Genomic DNA, 12,891 nt, shown 5'->3' with positions numbered 1-12,891 from the left:
TTTTTTTGCATATTAAATTTTAAAATTAGGTTTTGTAATAATACAAGTTCAAATAAAATGAAAAAAGTTGTAAATGTTTTTAAAATTTTAATACTAAAATAAAAACAGTACACAATATTAATGCTAAAATATATTAAATAAAAATAATATATAAAAAAATTTGTAATATTTCAAATAATATAGTGCAAAAACATATTGCAAACCAAGTGCAGATATATCTTAATTATGATTATATTAGTTATTTTTTTGAATATTTAAACATCTGAAATTTCATCCAATTCCTTCTAACCATATCTAGCATCTTGGTGGAATAATTACACTCCTAGAGTAATTAAGTTCATGAATGTAACAACAATCGAAACCAAATAATTCCACACACAAACTCTAGGTCTAACAAAGGCACGTTTATATTAGATTAAAAGTGAGTTGAAAGCTATAATTTAAAAAGAGAATATATCATAATCAAGAATATTCCCTTCCTATTTATCCATACCCAAATATAGAATTCAGGTGTGTTTTGATAAGAAATAAAATTGATTAATTTGGGGTTGGGGGAATAGTAGATCCTTCAATAATCTTAATATGTCGGATCCTTCACAATATGTCGTTCACAATATGTCGTTATGGATCCTACACAATGCTATCATCTAGACATTATATGAGATTCAATCTAAAAATCGTCAGATTTAGTTGAGGATTTCATTGTCCTTTCGAAAATCTTCACACACATTAATTTTTACTTTTTATTTGAGTTGTCTTTCACCGCTCCCCATTTTCATAATAACTATTTTAGACAATTTTAAGATAAATTTATTTTTTCAATTTATAAAGGTGGCACAACCTCATTTATAAGTTCCGATTCAATTTGTGTTTTAAGTGAATAATTTGTTGGGTGTGTGGTAATTACAAATCAAATATATTATTATTTAATTTATATTGTAAAATGTTTGACATATTTTAGAGTTTTTGTTTCCAAATTATTCTTTTAATTGATCTTTATATGGTGATTTTTGAAGAAAACTCTTTTAGAAAACTATAAGGAATGACAATTCTAGAAATAATCATAATTTAAAGATAGAGATATATTATTCATACTACTACTTTAAACATGTTTCTAACTTTCAAATTTTAGAATTTGTTTGATCGTATATATAAAATTTAGATTTTTAAATTTGATTACGAAGGGACGAAACTTTTATATTTGATTAAGTAACAAGATTAATAATATGCTATTGTGATTATAAAACACCTATTTTCACTTATGATATTAAATGAATTATATGAAAATAAAATCAAAATAATAATTGGATCTCTTAACTAAGAGCGTGAAATATTTATTTTATATATAATTTTTTTTCTTTCATATTAATAGTTGGTGCAAATGTTGCTTTAAAAAACACGAAAAGCGGTTTGACATATTGTTGCACATCTGCATTTAAAATAGCTGCAATAACCGCTTTTATTGTAATTAGATTCGGCTAAGCAACGCTTATTACAATTGTAGTTCGAGAAACACACGCCTTTGAAAGTAGCGCTGTTGTTATAACATAGAGTTGACATCACTCTACCATTTTCTGAAGAAAAAAAAAATAATGAATGTTTTTATTATTAATTATATCATTTCATTACAACTTAACATAATTAAAGATAAAATTATTAAACTTACGAGAAATAAGAAGAGCAAACACCAAGACGAGATTGAAGAGCAATTTGTTCATGTTGTTTGGTACTTAGGAGAACTTAAGGTTAATTGAACCAAAAAAACTAGAGTATTTAAAGTAATTTTAAAACTAAGAATTAAAAAAATAGTTTTTAAAATTAAATAATTACTATGTAAAAAAGTTTTATAGTAACTAATTTTATAAAAAGGAAAATTTAAGATTATAAAACAAAATATTATATCAATTTCTTTTAAAATATAGAAGATTTCTAGAATAATTATTTAAAATTGATATATAAAATGATAGATTATATCAATATCTTTTTAAGGTTAAATCTTGTTATGAGTATAGATTTTTAAAATAATCAATGAAATTTATAAAATACAATATTACAATTCATAAAAGTTGTTTAGAATAATATTTACAGATTTTTACTAATGGCATGTCACTCTTCATCATCTAAAATATAATATTACTCCACTCCCCTCTTGTTAAGCTAAGCAGATATCAATTTCTTTTAAAATATAGAAGATTTCTAGAATAATTATTTAAGATTGATATATAAAATGATAGATTATATCAATATCTTTTTAAGGTTAAATCTTGTTATGAGTATAGATTTTTAAAATAATCAATGAAATTTATAAAATACAATATTACAATTCATTAAAATTGTTTAAGTAATATTTATAGATTTTTACTAATGTCATGTCATTTTTCAACATCTAAAACACACACCATTACTTTATCATTTATTTATTTCTCTTTATAAATTGCTAATATATTTACTGAAGTGTACTTCGCTTTTCAATTTCGTTTTTTTACTAATAATCGCTCAATATTTTGTGTTGTAACATTATGAGTATGAGTTTGAGAGGATGTTAGATACATCATCTTTATTATATTTATTAACACTTAAGATATTTCAGTTTTTTTCAGTTTATTATAATCACTGACTATATAAACATTTTCATTGTATTCATTTTAGTTTTTATGTTTGTTAATAAAACTCTAACTTCTCTTTATCTTATCGACCACTAATCTTTTACGAAAACCGCCCATGTAAAGTTTACAAAATTTCGACAACACCACCTAAATGTTGGAAATACATCAATTTAAATTTAAAATTAAAATTTTATAAATAAATTAAATAATTTTAAAAAAATGATTTAAAACTTAATGAATTTTTTAATATATAAATATAATTTTGTTTAATATAAAATATAATTTTTTTTTAAATTTTAAAAAAATATTAATATTATGTATTTGTATGATATTAAATACGTTGAAAATAATTATTTTTATCTAAACATTTTATAACAATATTTTTCACCATAAATATTTTTTTTGATGAAACCTATGTTTGTCACAAATTAATTCATAAATTTCGTCACATATTTTACCTCTTATTCATCACTTAATAAGGTTGTAAAACTAAATGTTTTTTTGAGTGATCATCCGATCTCATCTTCTTTTAAGGCGATAGACTATTATATCACATTCTCTAAAAAAAATATATACATATTTATTTAATAAATTATATAAATATAATTTTTTAATATTATATTATAATATAATAAAAATTTATATTGTTATAAAGAAATAAACTTAATTATTTTTATAAAATATGAAAAACTAATAAATATATTAGTAATATTATATATTTAAATATATTTATTAGTGTTTATAGAATAATCGTTGTGAGATCGGAGACATTGGGATGACAAAAATATCATCCGGCCATCCTCAATTATTTACAAATCAAACCAGAGAAAACCCGCTTCTAATGAACAATTCTTCTAATGAACAATTCGGAGCAGATTATAATTATAATTCCTAATTATTGATGTATTTTATTGTGAAATTATAAAAATTATAAATTAAAATATTTTAATATTATTCTATTTTTTTGTGTAATACATTAAAATAATAAAAAGTACATATATTGAAGGTTATTTTAAATTATAACAATCTACCTAATATTGATAAACGTGAGAGTCCATTTTTTAATTATATATTATATTATACATCAAATTATAAATATAAATAAATAATTTTAAAAGATGAAATTTACTATGTAAAATGAGATTATCTCTGTAAATTTTAGTTGAATAGATTTTTATTTTTCTATCTTTAATTTATTTTTTCTATAATATTTAAAATATATATTTAATATTTTTATTAACTAATAACATTATAAATTAAACAAAAAATATTTATTAAATATTTAAAACAGGTTAAATAAATAAATTATTTTTAAATTTTATTTTATATTCATATTTAAAAAAAACAATAATTTAATTATTTTATATTTAATAATAATAATAATAATTTTAAAATTGCATTGGACTGATCAAACATGATTAAATCAAGTTAAATATAATAGAAAATCAGTTTATAGAATCTTTGAACAAAAAAAATAGATTCATGTCTTACGGTATAGAATTATTGGCATAATTTGGAATTTTTTTCTAAAAATATTGGAATTATGTCTTACGTACGGTATATAAATTTTAAAATAATATATTTAAAATAAAAAATAAAAAAATTAATTAATTAATGTTATGATAATGAGAAGAACGAAATGATATGAAATATATGAAGGAAATTTCCAGAGAAAATAGAGAAAGGAATTACATGGAATGAATAAATAAATTTTCTTTTTCTCTTTTTCTTCGCAAAATTTTTTCTTTTTCAACAAATGAAGTGTGCACGTTTTCCATCAGTGAAGAGTCAGCGAAAGTAAGACCACAAATCCGTCGTAGGCTGCCACTACTAAAAAAAGACTTTTAACGAGGGTAATAATTTTCGGTGAAAACCTATATGCCATCGGTGATAGTTTTCACCAAGGACGACAAATGCCATAAGAAGGTATCGGTGATTTGACTATTGGTGAAGGAAAAATTATTATCATCGAAAGCATTTACGACCTTCGGAGATAATATTATCAACGAGAGTGATTAGTGCTTTCGGCAATAATTCTTAAATTATTGCCGAGAGCTTTTCTTAGGCTCTCGGTGATACTATATATATATATACCAATCTGTTAAAATATGTGTCGAAAATCACTTTTTCGGCGCATACTTATTCGTTGTCAAAGTAAATTAATGAGCCGGAAAATTTCTTTACTGACTATTAACTATGCATTTTTGTTGTATCGGCATAAATATATGTGCCGGTAAATCACTATTTCGCCACATAAAATATTCATTACCATCATGATTCTACGTGTCGGTAAATTACTTTACCAGCCCATATTAAATATTGTCGGCCCATATTCAATATTAGTCAATGAACTTGTTTCATTAGTTCTTTAATTTACGTATTCACTTTAAATTATCAAAATCATAAATTAAAATCTTTTGAAATTATTTTTTTATAACTATTTAATTTTAATACATTTAAAAAATAAAAACATATATGAAAGATATTTTGAATCTTTAGCAATATTTACCTCTAGTTAATTTTCAGTTAATTTTCATTTAGTATTGTCTAGATGGCACGTACGTTTTGATTTTTATAGCTAAATAATAAATTATTTGTACTTGTACAACTAGCACTTAGACATATGTATTAATAAAAAAAATTATTTAAACATATGTACTATAAAAAAATTGGCTCATTTAGCCTCTTTTAGTAAACATAGTTAGCTTTTATTTTTTAATTTTATATATTTATTAATTAAATATTAATATATTTTTTTCTTCTTCTTTTTCATTAATTAAATTAGGTAATTTATTTTATTCTTAATTTTTTTATTATTTTAATATTAATTTCTCTTTTATATGTCATCTTCATTTTTTTTATTATCTTTTATTTCTCATATTTTTTAAATTCTCAAAAAAAATTTAACAAATTATTTATAATTTTATGTTTTACTGTAATATTTTTTTAAGAGTTTTTTCTTATTTAATTTAATATAATTAAAAATGAAATTAATAATTTTTTATTTAATTTTTATTCACGACTTATAGTAATAGTAAGGTGTATTGTTTTGTCTAATATTTGATTATTACTCTTTTGGTGTTTGATGAATGAGTTTTTATTATTATTCAATTTTTAATTTTTAATTTATTTATTTTTGTGTTGAAGGATTTTTATTGTTGAAAGGATTTTCATTGTTATATTCACTCATTGAGACCAAACAATTTTAAAATAATTAATAATCAATGTGAATATAAGAAAAAAATATAAAAAAGAAGAAAAAATATAAAATTAAAATAATTAATGATGAATGCTCATATATATAAAATAAAATTAAAATAATTAATAATAAATACTTATATAAAAATAAAAAAATAAAATAGATGGTTCATTTATTAGTAATAAATGGAGAGGAATGAGAGAGAAAATATATTAATATTTAATTATTAAATATATAAATTAAAAAATAAAAATTAATTATAGTTTACTAAAAGAGGCTAAATGAGCCAATTTTTGATAGTATATATACATTTAAATGACCTTTTATTAATACATACATCTAAATGAGCTAATTGTGTACATATGTATAAGTGAACTTTTTTCCTTAAATAAACGCTATAATACATTTATAGTACTAGTATTTTTTTTGTAAGACAATCTTAAATCCTTGTAAATTATTTGGTTTTCCTTACCAACTTACTTCTTCTTAAGATTATCTCATGTGATGAAAGGAAGAATATATAAACAATAATAAAAGATTAACAAAAATCTCAACACAAATTAGACAATTTGTATGAAATATTTTTAGATTAAATATACAATAATTAAATAAGACATTTTTTTATATTTGTCAATAGAACTAAGAAAACAAAACAAATTTTCCGTTACCCAAATACAAAAATAAAGATCCTTATAATTAAAAGATTGGATGCAACTATTTTGTGGCTTTACACATTACCATTATTTTCACATAAAAACTCAAACTACGAAATAGAATTGAATTAACGCTTTGAGTTGAAGCAATACCATGATGGTGGGATGTCAAGTTAATTCTCTTTAATTCAAATAAAAATAAGAATTGAACTAAATCAATCTTTAAAAAAGAGATATCAATGAGCATAAATTTCCATTTAGAGTATAGTCTATGTTTATTTTCTATCATGGGGATACACTCTCAAATGTAGCTCCATATTGCACAATCAAACTGTAAACCCTATATATCTTAATTATAATTATATTCAATTTTTTTGAATAACTAAACATTATATCAGAATTTCATTAAATCTCAACTTTTAATATTTGACAACTGTATGACAATATTTTTTTTTTCTAATTTAGAAAGCTAGATTTAACTTACGTTTTAAGTGAATAATTTGTTGGTTGTTTAAAAATATTATTATTTCATTTATAATGTAAATAGTTTGACATATTTTATAGTTTATGTTACAAAATTATTCTATTACTTGGTCTTAAAAATATTATCCTTTTGTCATATGATATTAAATATTATTTTATTGTTTCGCCCAGATTATATTTATACATGTAATAACATTGTGTTTATACTAATACTAATAATAATAATAATATTTTAGATGGAAAAGAAATGACCAACATATATATATATACAACATTGTCTATTTTAATCTATAATGACATAGAATATATAGTGTTTAACTATGCATAATGACATTTAGCATATTTAATATAATAATGAGTTTATTTTTGTTTTTTCTATTTAGAAGTTAGCCCAACTTAAAATATTTTTGAGAGAGAATCGAATTTGGTATATATATATATATATATATATATATATATATATATAATTATAATTATATTAAATCCATAGTTATAATCAATGTCAAAAATAAAACATCATATTAAAATTTATGTCATAGTTAATTGTTTGAACATATTACTAATTGTTTTTGTTTTCATATTATTCTATTTCTTCGTCATTAAATTATGACTTTCAATAATGGAAATTATAAATAATTAATGACAATTCTATAATTAACATTTGTACAATGTCTCATCTTGTTGCATTACGGGTTGAGTCAATGGAGTCAATGAATTTGTGTCTTTATCTCGGACTATTTTAATAAATAAATAAAAACAATTACTTTCACTTTATTATTAAATTAAATAAAATTGATAAGTAGAGTAAGAAAAAATAAAATGACTATGCTCACAAGTAATTGAACCATTTCTTTTATTTATAATTATTTGGTTAAATTTGACTTCATAGTGTGTGAAACTATGTTTTTAAGCACAATCTCTCTCACACACCTACACATAAATGTAAGACTATAACAAAATAAGTCATAGTTGTGAACTGATTCTGACAAACATTTATTCATGCATTTACGATTTTTTTTTTTTTAAAAAAAAAAATTAATAATAATAATATATTTTATTAATAATTATATGTCGTATTTTAACTTAATCTTAAATTATAGATAAAATTATTAAACTTACTGGAAAGAAGAATAATTAATGCTAAGAAAAGAATAAAGAGGAACTTGTTCATGTTGTTTTTTGTTAACGATGGATTAGAATTAGTTTATCCAAGAATTTTAAGTTCTATTTAAAATCATTTAAAAGTTATTGGAAGGATAGACTATATGAATCTTGTGAATCTTATATATATATTATCAATCTATTTGAAAGGTGAATTTATACATAATATTTTATCAATCTGTTTTTAGAAAGATACATAGTAGGTAATCAACCAAGTTTTTAGAGTAATAATTTAATGTTTTAGAATAAAGATATATATAATCAGAAAAAAAAAAAAGTAATTTTAGAGAGAGAAAATAAAATAAAATTTAGAATTTAGAATTTTAAATAATTAATAAAATATTGTGTCCTAAGTTTATTAATGTATTTCATTATCAAAATATATAAATTATAATAACTGTATATTATACCTTATATGTTTTTTTAATACATTAAAATGAAAAAACAATATACATATATTGAAGGATATTTTTAATTATATCAATCTACAATATATATTATAATAATTAATTATATTAGTTATGCATTTTTATTAATTTGAACTTTGAGTACTACTTTTCAGGTAAATGTACATTTTTGAATAATATCAACTAATATATCTATACATAATATTATAAATATACTTAAATATTTTTAAGTGATCAAATGCACTTTTAGATTGTTATAAAGATTTTTGAAATTATTTTTTTTTAAATAATAATTAATTATTTTAGAAATTGAAGATATTCGTCATCCCAAATAAGTGTTCTGTCCTTCAAAATGTAAATCTTATGTAAATTTTTATAATCTCAAAATAGATTTCTAAATTAATTATTTAAAGTCAACTCAAAATGTAGATATATAAAATCTATAATAGATGTGGATAAGATTTATTGATTTTGGATCCAACAAAATCATCAATAACAAATAATTAGGCTATATTTGATCATTTTAAAATTAATAAAGAATTAGAATTTGAAATTTAGTTATGATTTATATAATTGTTTTAAAATTAAAAATTAGAATTGTAATTGTAATTATAATTATAATGAAAATCAAATCTTTAAATTTTAATTCTTAATTTTATTCTTTTAGTTTGAAATCTGAATTCCTATATTTATTCTTTTTATTTTATAAATAAAACATATTATTAATTTATAACACTTTCAATGCACCGAGCCAAAATGTATGATACATATTATTATTGTAAAAAAATATTTATAATATATATATATATTCTTAGTAAAAATCGAACCCGGACAAAACTTTTGTTATTTTAGTTATCTTAATGGGTTGTGTCGAACCGATATCTTAAATATTAATGTTAATTTTTGTCGAAATTAAAATTTTAATGTAAATCCCAATATTTTTATTTTTCGTTCAAACACACCCTTAAACTATTTTTCTTGAATCACACATAAAGCCATAAAACTCATATTTAAAGAACATAAAATTTTTGGAAAATTAAGGGGTAAAATATATGATGAATTCTTCTAGATGAAATAAATATACATGAAATTAAATAATTAGTAATAAGAAATTTATAATTAGATTTGTATTAGCCTCAAGTTTCAAAATTTTTAAAAAAATGAATATGAAACTATTTTGTTTAAGTGGTTAGGTTCGATTTCATATAAAAGCGCTTTGTGTTGAAGCGGTAGTCATGATTGTAGGTGTCATTCTAGTTCTTCATATATATAGTTTTATTTATACTATAACATGATTGATAAATGAATATCATGTAGTTAAATAATCGTGTTTAAAAATAACAAATTTTAATTTGTAAAATAGATTGACCAATTAAATGGATATTTATTACTCTATAAACATGGTACATTTTATTAATAAGGGATAATATTTTTTTTGGGAATTAAAAGAGAATTAGCGTGATACTCCACAGTAATGGTTCTCGCTTAAACTTAAAGCGCTTCCAGATTTAATCAAATCTGTGACCTTTTGATCTCTTAAACTGACTCTTACCAGAACTACCTTAATGGGTAAGGGATAATATTACACTAAATGAATAATATAGTGATATACATATTATAATGGAATTGTTTGTTTATCTATAAAAGACGAACTGATAATTGTGTGGTAATTGAAAATCACAAATATTATTTTTTTCATTTATATTGTAAATAATTTGACATATTTTATAGTTTTTGTTTCAAGATGATTCTAATATTTGCACTTTAAATTGCGACTTTCGAAAATTAACTTTTAATAAACTATAAATAATGACAATACTATAATTAATCATTATTTAAAATAGAGATATATTATTCATACTATTTCTTTTAAGATGAATGATAAAGGTAGAGAAGGGACAGCGAAAATAAAGGCACGAATTATACTTGGTTTGCCACATGTTATAGTATAAATAAAATTACAAACCCAAAACCCGCCATAATCCTCAAATTATTTCTCTTTTACAAACTTCTCTAGCGAATATTATCTCTCAACCCAAAACCCTAGTTCATGATATTTCGTTTTTCAGATCTAGTTATACATAACATTTATTTTATTTATTATGTTATTTCAATATTAATGGTCTTGTGTTTCCACTCTTGAGGCTATACTTATTGGTATGAATCCTATAAGAGTTTACAAATTGTCTAGAGAGACAATACTTGTTGCAGACAAGTTGGAAAGGCTACTTTCCTACCTAGTCGAGATCTCATTGTACGATTTAACATGGTTTCTCTAAGTCATTAATTAATCTCTACCACAATAGTCAAATAATGGTGCTTGCAAAAAATTAAAACAAGGTTAGGTAGATAACATATAAGTGTTGTTGTTTCTGTAAGAACTATATATATATGGAGAGTTTTAGGTGTGAGGTGAAAAAATATTCTCCAAAAGAATTTTAAAACAAGTCAAAGTGTCTTGTCCAAAATTTTCTTAGATATGTTTATTGTTTAGATCAGTTTTTTCCCAAAATTGTTCATTTTCGGGACATTTTGTCCTAAAATAAGTGAAACACTTATTTATTTGTGTGGTCGTCTATAAAATTGTGTTTTTTGAAGTAAAACACTTATAAATTATCCAAAATCTCAAATTTAAATTACTCATCTATAAAATTTAAAATTATTTACAATGTTACAATTCATCAACAACATTAATTATTACAGATAAAAAAATAAATGAACAATGAAACTCTCTAAATAGATAAACAGTTATACAGATAAACAAATAAAATTCGGGAAAATAATTTCCCGAAAGTGAACAATTTTGGGAGAAAAATATCCCAAAAATATTCACTTTTGGGAGAATATGTCCCAAAACTTTTCATTTTCGGGAGAAAAAAACGTCCCAAAAATGTTCACTTTTGGGAGAAAAATAAATTTTATTTTTGGGAGAAAACGTTCCAAAAATAATGAGTGAGATAAACATGATTTATGTTGAAATACAATTGTATTGGAATGGCATAACTTTGCAAGGGCGTAACTTTGTGTACGTTTGACGGATTTGGACGAACTTTTTTATGAAATTGTGTATTTTTCAGAGATCTACAAGGTTCAAACAGACAAAGGTGAAATCTTCAAATTAGACGTGTTTTGATGATTAATTTTATGATTTGTTTATATTTGAAGATTTTACATTTAAATAATGTTTATAATTTAACAACCCGTAAAGAGTTTAAGTTTTTTAATCCCTTCATATTTTGTATTTTGATGATAATGTGAGAATTCAAACCTTATCCAACTCATATAATATATTCAGGGTTCAAACTTTGTCATTGCTAGTTTTAGACATACTTTTGTATTTTCTAATCATTTGTAAAATATACAATTTGTTTGTACACTATAATTAAAGTTAAGTAATTAATATGTACTAGGAAAATTTCCGTGCTATGCACATGGATAAAAATATAATTAAAATATATTTAATAATAAAAATAATAATAATATGTATTTAATGTTTTAATTTTTTAATAAATTACAAATAAAAATAGAATGCTCTCATTCCACATTTTATTTACTTCGATAAAACAACTTATTTTCTCACATATTTTTTTCTGAATGAACCTCTCATCTCGTGACCTTACATTTTCACTTTGATCAATCAAATATTTGATTCATATTATACCTTAGTTAGTTCAAAAGTTGAGCTTATATTGTTAAAATGTTTCGCGTTCATCAAATTTGGTGTTTAATTTAAAATTTAAAGTGTTGTTAGGCTAGTTGGTTAAAGAGTTGTACTTGTTTTGTTAGGTTGTAAATTTGAAACACACATATATCATTTTAAATTTTATTTTTAACCGTTTTAAGTATATATATAGGTCGGTCAATCCACAATCCGACTCAAATATCCATTTACTCTCACATATATATCCAAATTAACCACAGCTCTCGACCCGACAATTCGAACACTTTAAAAATTAAGCATCATTATATATATATATATATATAGTAAAAAAGTTGAACTTATATTGTTAAAATGTCTCGCGTTCCTCAAATTTAGTCTTAAATTTAAAATATAAAGTGTTATTAGCCTAGTTGGTTAAAGGGTTGTACTTATTTTGTTAGGTTGCAAGTTCGAAACACACATATAACATATTAAATTTTATTTTTAACCGTTTTAAGTATATATATGGGCGGGTCAACCCACAATCCGACCCAAGTATCCATTTACTCTCACATATATATCCAAATTAACCACAACTCTCGACTCAGAAATCCGGACACTTTAAAAATTAAGCATCATTATATATATATATATATATATATATATATATATATATATGGGTTGAATAATAATGATTAATATGTATTTGGTTGAATATATTATTTTCTTGTACCATAAATAT

Source organism: Impatiens glandulifera, chromosome 7, assembly GCF_907164915.1.
Source record: "Impatiens glandulifera chromosome 7, dImpGla2.1, whole genome shotgun sequence".
Classification (NCBI taxonomy): Eukaryota; Viridiplantae; Streptophyta; class Magnoliopsida; order Ericales; family Balsaminaceae; genus Impatiens; species Impatiens glandulifera.
This window is presented reverse-complemented; position numbering follows the sequence as displayed.